The 7,089-nt window shown below is 33.8% G+C and overlaps 1 long non-coding RNA gene across 1 annotated transcript; it reads left to right on the top strand.

The window, feature by feature from the left end:
* Positions 1-2,661: 2,661 nt before the first annotated feature.
* Positions 2,662-6,165, top strand: LOC116717916 (uncharacterized). The gene is made up of 5 exons (XR_004338841.1): positions 2,662-4,189; positions 4,299-4,380; positions 4,630-4,759; positions 4,905-5,158; positions 5,913-6,165. It is a non-coding gene; the product is annotated as an uncharacterized LOC116717916 (long non-coding RNA).
* Positions 6,166-7,089: the final 924 nt, after the last annotated feature.

Raw genomic sequence — 7,089 nt, 5'->3', positions numbered from 1 at the left:
ATGTTTTGAAAAAAATGTATGTTCAGTCAAGTTATTTTGGAGACTTAAGTGTCAGGAGCCACCTTTGTTTGTTGGGGAGTGTGTGATACACCATAAAGTGGGAGAATTTAATTATCACTTGGTGATAGTCCAGAAAATCTGTTTAAGAAAATATACGCCACCACACAGAAATTAATAGTATCGCAACTAATTACATATATGGGTTTTAAAAAAAAAACAAAAAAAGGGGTAACGAAGGTTCGGGCAACGTCTCACCAGGAGACCGGAATTGAGGAGCCCCGCCCCTCGCTCTTCAGACAGAGTTTGGGGAAGAAGACGGCGGTTGTCCTTTCTTTCTCTCACTGACTGTTCGTCATTACAGGTTAGTAGTGTGAAGCTGGTGAGGGCTGCCCCCCCTTTAAAAATGTGGAGTAACAATGTATATTTGGATATGATTTGTAATTTGATTGATAGATGTGCTGAAACATTGAAAATAAATAAAGAAAAAAAGGATTTGTTAGGATCGCAGTTAGCTACATTTTAGCTACAACGGTCGCATAACGGCCGTTCTGAAGATCGCTACATGTATCTTTTTTTAGCTCCGTTCCACTCCCCGATTAAACATTGGTACCCTGAGATACATTGTGTTGTTTTATCTGTTAAAAAGGAGTTATTATTATTATTATTATTATGATTATTGTTATTATTATTATTATTACTATAGACTTTACTTTTTCTCCCTCGCTATGTAATCAATTAAACTGTAGTTTATTCAGTCGGACAGTAGTTATTGAAAACACATTAGAGCGAGCTTAAGGTTTTGTCCATTATTACATCTCCCTCTTGCAGTATTCAACATAATTAATCCTCTTATTTGAGAAATGGTTTTTTTAATGTATATCGCTGCACTCTGGATTGATTGGTGAGAGTTGATACCTTTTTACACAGGTGAAGGCTGTGTGTGGTTTTTTGTAGCAGAAGAAAGGACACAGGAATGTGATTGTTCTAGGAAATGTTAATAATTTCAATAATTTGTAATAAAGACAGAGTTTGGGGAAGAAGACGGCGGTTGTCCTTTCTTTCTCTCACTGACTGTTCGTCATTACAGGTTAGTAGTGTGAAGCTGGTGAGGGCTGCCCCCCCTTTAAAAATGTGGAGTAACAATGTATATTTGGATATGATTTGTAATTTGATTGATAGATGTGCTGAAACATTGAAAATAAATAAAGAAAAAAAGGATTTGTTAGGATCGCAGTTAGCTACATTTTAGCTACAACGGTCGCATAACGGCCGTTCTGAAGATCGCTACATGTATCTTTTTTTAGCTCCGTTCCACTCCCCGATTAAACATTGGTACCCTGAGATACATTGTGTTGTTTTATCTGTTAAAAAGGAGTTATTATTATTATTATTATTATGATTATTGTTATTATTATTATTATTACTATAGACTTTACTTTTTCTCCCTCGCTATGTAATCAATTAAACTGTAGTTTATTCAGTCGGACAGTAGTTATTGAAAACACATTAGAGCGAGCTTAAGGTTTTGTCCATTATTACATCTCCCTCTTGCAGTATTCAACATAATTAATCCTCTTATTTGAGAAATGGTTTTTTTAATGTATATCGCTGCACTCTGGATTGATTGGTGAGAGTTGATACCTTTTTACACAGGTGAAGGCTGTGTGTGGTTTTTTGTAGCAGAAGAAAGGACACAGGAATGTGATTGTTCTAGGAAATGTTAATAATTTCAATAATTTGTAATAAAGACAGAGTTTGGGGAAGAAGACGGCGGTTGTCCTTTCTTTCTCTCACTGACTGTTCGTCATTACAGGTTAGTAGTGTGAAGCTGGTGAGGGCTGCCCCCCCTTTAAAAATGTGGAGTAACAATGTATATTTGGATATGATTTGTAATTTGATTGATAGATGTGCTGAAACATTGAAAATAAATAAAGAAAAAAAGGATTTGTTAGGATCGCAGTTAGCTACATTTTAGCTACAACGGTCGCATAACGGCCGTTCTGAAGATCGCTACATGTATCTTTTTTTAGCTTCGTTCCACTCCCCGATTAAACATTGGTACCCTGAGATACATTGTGTTGTTTTATCTGTTAAAAAGGAGTTATTATTATTATTATTATGATTATTGTTATTATTATTATTATTACTATAGACTTTACTTTTTCTCCCTCGCTATGTAATCAATTAAACTGTAGTTTATTCAGTCGGACAGTAGTTATTGAAAACACATTAGAGCGAGCTTAAGGTTTTGTCCATTATTACATCTCCCTCTTGCAGTATTCAACATAATTAATCCTCTTATTTGAGAAATGGTTTTTTTAATGTATATCGCTGCACTCTGGATTGATTGGTGAGAGTTGATACCTTTTTACACAGGTGAAGGCTGTGTGTGGTTTTTTGTAGCAGAAGAAAGGACACAGGAATGTGATTGTTCTAGGAAATGTTAATAATTTCATAATTTCAATAATTTGTAATAAAGACAGAGTTTGGGGAAGAAGACGGCGGTTGTCCTTTCTTTCTCTCACTGACTGTTCGTCATTACAGGCTCTCCAAGATCAAGGGAAAGCAGAAAGTCTTCAGAAGAAGAAAAAAAACGGAAAAACAAAACAAAACATCATTTGTTATATTTGTCACTATAAGTAGAGACGAGTAACAAAAGCACGCTAAGGTAAGACAGGAAAGATACTGTATGTCATAGTCAACAGTGTCAAATTTTGCACTGAAATCCAACATAACCAGCACAGGACAGTACAGTGACATTACCAAGTCATTGGTCATTTTTAAGAAACTAATAAACTGTTGAACACAACTCTTTACAATGGTTTTACTGATAAATGGGAGATTGGCCAACAGCAGCTTGTCCTGAATGTTCTTTTTCAGCAGTGGTTAGATAACTGCTGATTTTAGAGCCTGTGGGAGAACACCAAATAAAATGGTTGAGTTTACTATTTGAATTAGATTAGAAACTGTGATAGGCAAAACATTTTTAAAGTGAGCTGTGGACAGAATATGAAGCCAGCAGGAGGAGGAACTTATTTGGCCAGAGCAGCGAAAGAGCTGCCAAGACCTATTGTAATCGTATTGTAAATTATTTTTTTTGTCATTTTCCTGTTTATGGCTGAGTTAGTACAACTGTATGTTACACCTGCTGTTATGATTACATCAAGACAGGGATAGGTCTGACAGTAATGAATTTTCTGATGATTTAGGCAATGAGAGTTTTGTTGGACATGGCTTTGAAACACAGTAGTTGGACAGGTACCATGCATCTGACTTTAGTGTCTCTTTTGAGAACAACAGTGGGAAATAGAAATATCATATATTTTTTTCTCACAGTGGCGAAGATCAGGCGTACCAGCAGGAAGTGCAAGGTAAACTGAAGCAAACATATTTTCACAAATTTTAAAGACATAGAAAAACTGGAAAAATGAGAATTGATGAGCAAAATTAGCAAATTTACAATAAAACAAATACTGAATTGTCATTACATTACATTTTTGTGGGTCACGTTATTGATCATGTATACCTCTCCCTTTTGGCTTGCCCTAAAGGAAAACCAAAATTTTTCCCTTTTTCTTTCTTAGCAGAATTTTTATTCTACTAAGAATTAAGAAATATATCTTAATTCTTCATTCTTAGCAGCATTAAGATCTAATTCTGGAGGAATTATTTTGTCTTTAGTCTTTCAGGATATTCAATAAAATTATGCTGAATTATTTAATTTGAATACATCTGCAAGTTTTGAACCCCTCACCTGAATGCATTCTGTCACTTTTAACTGTTCACTCTGCTAATATGTAACAGGATAAGAAATTTTTAAACCAAAAGAAGAAGCAACAGCCTCTCAGTCCTTTGACAGCGGCCACAATTAGAAACAGTAGTTTTTTAGGCTATTTCTCATTCAAAGTATGACACTCAATTACTCTGACAGTTATAACAGGAAAATATATTAATAAGAGCAACTTCAATAAGAAAATAGCATACAGTTTCTGTGTTTAGTCTATCTTTTTATCTATGGGTTAAGCCTTCCACTAAGCCCAACCCCTCAAAGTGGGAATGGACTAGGAATCCATTCTGTTACGTTCACTGTTCTATATAAGGAGCTTATTTTCTATGACAGAAGAATCTCTCATTTATTCAAGAGAAACTTCAACAACAGACCAGACTATTTTCTGCATAAACCTTCTAGGTAACTATAGCGTAATATTAATCTGTTTAATGGGTTCAAGGTTTAATGATGAAAAATGTTGTCACAGTATAGCTGGTGTGATTATGTCATTTGTACTCTACTTTCAAAGGTTTTTAACCTTTGGAAAAATGAAGATCCTGATCTTGATAGTTGTGACCTTACACCTGGTCAGTGGAGCAGCTAAGAGTGAAGTAAGAAGTTTTCTAACATTAAATATATTGCTTGCATCTCAACATCTTGTAATTTCTTGATGCAGTTTGTTTTCACTAATAGATATACTCTGAAGCCTGGAAAGTTACATTGTGTGATAACTGGGAGTTACAGTTTGTTTCCCGATGTGTTTATCTGGAAGACATTTTTGGATATTCAGTTATTATTTCTGATGGAATACTTGAATATTATTAACTTCTATTTTCCAAAATATTTTTCTTGTCTTATAGCTACAATATGGTGACATCATTTCCAGGAGTCGTGAAATCCTCGGATTTACCTTGAAGCACTATGGTATTTATCTGGATAAAAAGAGATTTGAAGGCCAAAAAGCAGATGACAACATATTTCACTTTACAGGTAATGTATCTTTTGACAAATTTAAGACCACTGTGAAATGTCAATATTTTTTTCTTTCTATATGTTAGCTTATTTTACTAAGTTATTAATAAATAAATAATATGTCAGACTTTGACTAAAACTTTAAAAATACATATTTCCATAGGTTTCCATAGAAATGCATTATTGGGTGGCTGCATCTTTGATAAAATTGATATCCAACATTATGAGAAGGATAATTACCTGGACAAAATAGAAAGTTACAAAAACAAAGTATCTACAGCAGAAATAACAAAGCGAATTGAAGAGAAGTATAAAAGCTGCGGGAAAGACCCAAAAACCGATATTTGGGAAGCCTTCTCCAACAACTGCGAACATCTGGCTAATTATATACGTTACGGAGAGAAAATTTCATTGCAGGTATGTGGCTGGTTGAAGCAGAGTGAGAGAGTATATACACTCCTATTGAACTGTCAAGTTTTTGAGATGTAAACAAAATATTTTTTCTATCTCAAATGTGACAAATTTTGTATTATCAAACTGGAAAAAAAAAATCTACTAGAGGTAACATGTTTATACAAAAATCTGCAATAACCAGATTACATAAGCATGCACACAGTTCAAATACTTTTATGATACATTTTTTGATTCAGTTTCAGCATTAACATACATATTTTATTTGCTATCAACTTTAGAGAATATGATTAAATTGAAATAATGGGACAATGTTATTTATTCTGTACCTTGTTCCATTTGCATCCTTTAGCTAAAGCCATAGTGGGTGGAGAGGTTACAAAAAGCAAAAATATGCAATTGTAAAGATAAATCAGTTTGGGGGATGAAGAAGAGATGTCTTCACAAGATGCTAAAGACTCCTGCAAAAAGAGAAAGAATGATGAAATTGAATCAAAAGGTTGCTTAATAAAGTCCTAGTTTAACGGAATGCACACTTATGTAATCAGGATGTTGGAGCTTATTCTGTTTTTATATTTTTCCTCTAAATTCTTTTTCAGTTGAATTGTAAAGATCACATTAAAAAGAGAAAAGATCTGAAATAATGTATGCTGTTCTTTTTTTGTCATAAAACCTTAGAATTTTAACAGCAGCTTGTTTCCTTTTATGTCAACTGTATATTAAGGTTTCTTAACTATAAGTAACCTTCTTGTATTCACAGATTGGCCAGAAAGCAGCAGTTTTGGTATACAACCCCAAGAAAAAAAAGGAGGAAATAAATCAAATAAAGCAACAATTGAAAATATCGGAGCCTCCATGTGATGCCGCTTGCAAAAAACAAGGAACTGAAATTATGAAGCAGGATCTAGATGAAGAGAAGAGCACCAAGAAAAATGAGGGCTAAAAAGCCTAATTTCAACAATTTTCTGTTGTTCTTCATGAAGACATGAGATAAAAATTTAATTTATTCAGAACTTTGAGTCTTTGACTGCGTTTTGTTTTTTGAAGCACCTACTTTCACAAGAACAATGAGCGAGAACTTCAGATCTAGTTTTATCATCCTTGCAGCCATTTATCAGAAATGGAGATGGAATTTATGGACAATATTTAGGGTTTATTCTCCAGTTTACCACCTGCATGGTTGAACACTGGGTTCTTGTTTTGAATTTATATTAGTTCTGTTTAATTAAAACAGAATGATTTTAATTAAACTTATTCTTGTGTTTTAATAAGACTTATTCCATTTAAGTCAACAGTATATGAGTGTAGAAACCCAGACAATAGACATGGTGGTGGCTTTTACAATAAGCCAGTGGTGTCTTTAGCCTCTCAAAATGGCAAGGAGACTTTCTTCATCTTGTCTTAAACATGTATAACACAAACAGAAGCCAATAAAAATGTATATAGTTTTTGTCATAGTAAGAAACTGAAAAGCATGGGAAGGAAATTTAAGAGTAGTGTGCTGCACGATGTGCCTTTACCTGAACTTTTGCTATTAAGCAGTTTTACCAAACATGAGCAGCTTTTAAAAAGTTCATTTGCAGCAAGGAATAATTGTACTAGAGTTCAAAGAGGCTAAATATCATTCATATACAGAGGTGAGTTATTAATGAAGGAGTACCCAAAAATTGTACGCCAGTATGAATAGCACTTCCTCATATTTTTACTCAGGTAGAAATAAGTAAAAGTTAAAAAATGGTATTTGGTAAAAATTTTATCCAAGTACTGATCATAACACCAAACCTAAGCGAGGTTACTTACAATGGGTAGAAATTTTACTTAAGGAAGAGCAGTGATACTTCATAAAAATATTACTGAACTACTCTGTACACAAAAGCTTTATTTCTCACAGACTGCAATAAATTCTGCCACATTCCAAAAAGTTGCTTTTTTCATCA

This window comes from Xiphophorus hellerii, chromosome 3 (genome assembly GCF_003331165.1).
Source record: "Xiphophorus hellerii strain 12219 chromosome 3, Xiphophorus_hellerii-4.1, whole genome shotgun sequence".
Lineage (NCBI taxonomy): Eukaryota > Metazoa > Chordata > Actinopteri > Cyprinodontiformes > Poeciliidae > Xiphophorus > Xiphophorus hellerii.
Note: the sequence above shows the minus strand (reverse complement) of the source record. Positions and strands in the feature narration are given on the sequence as shown.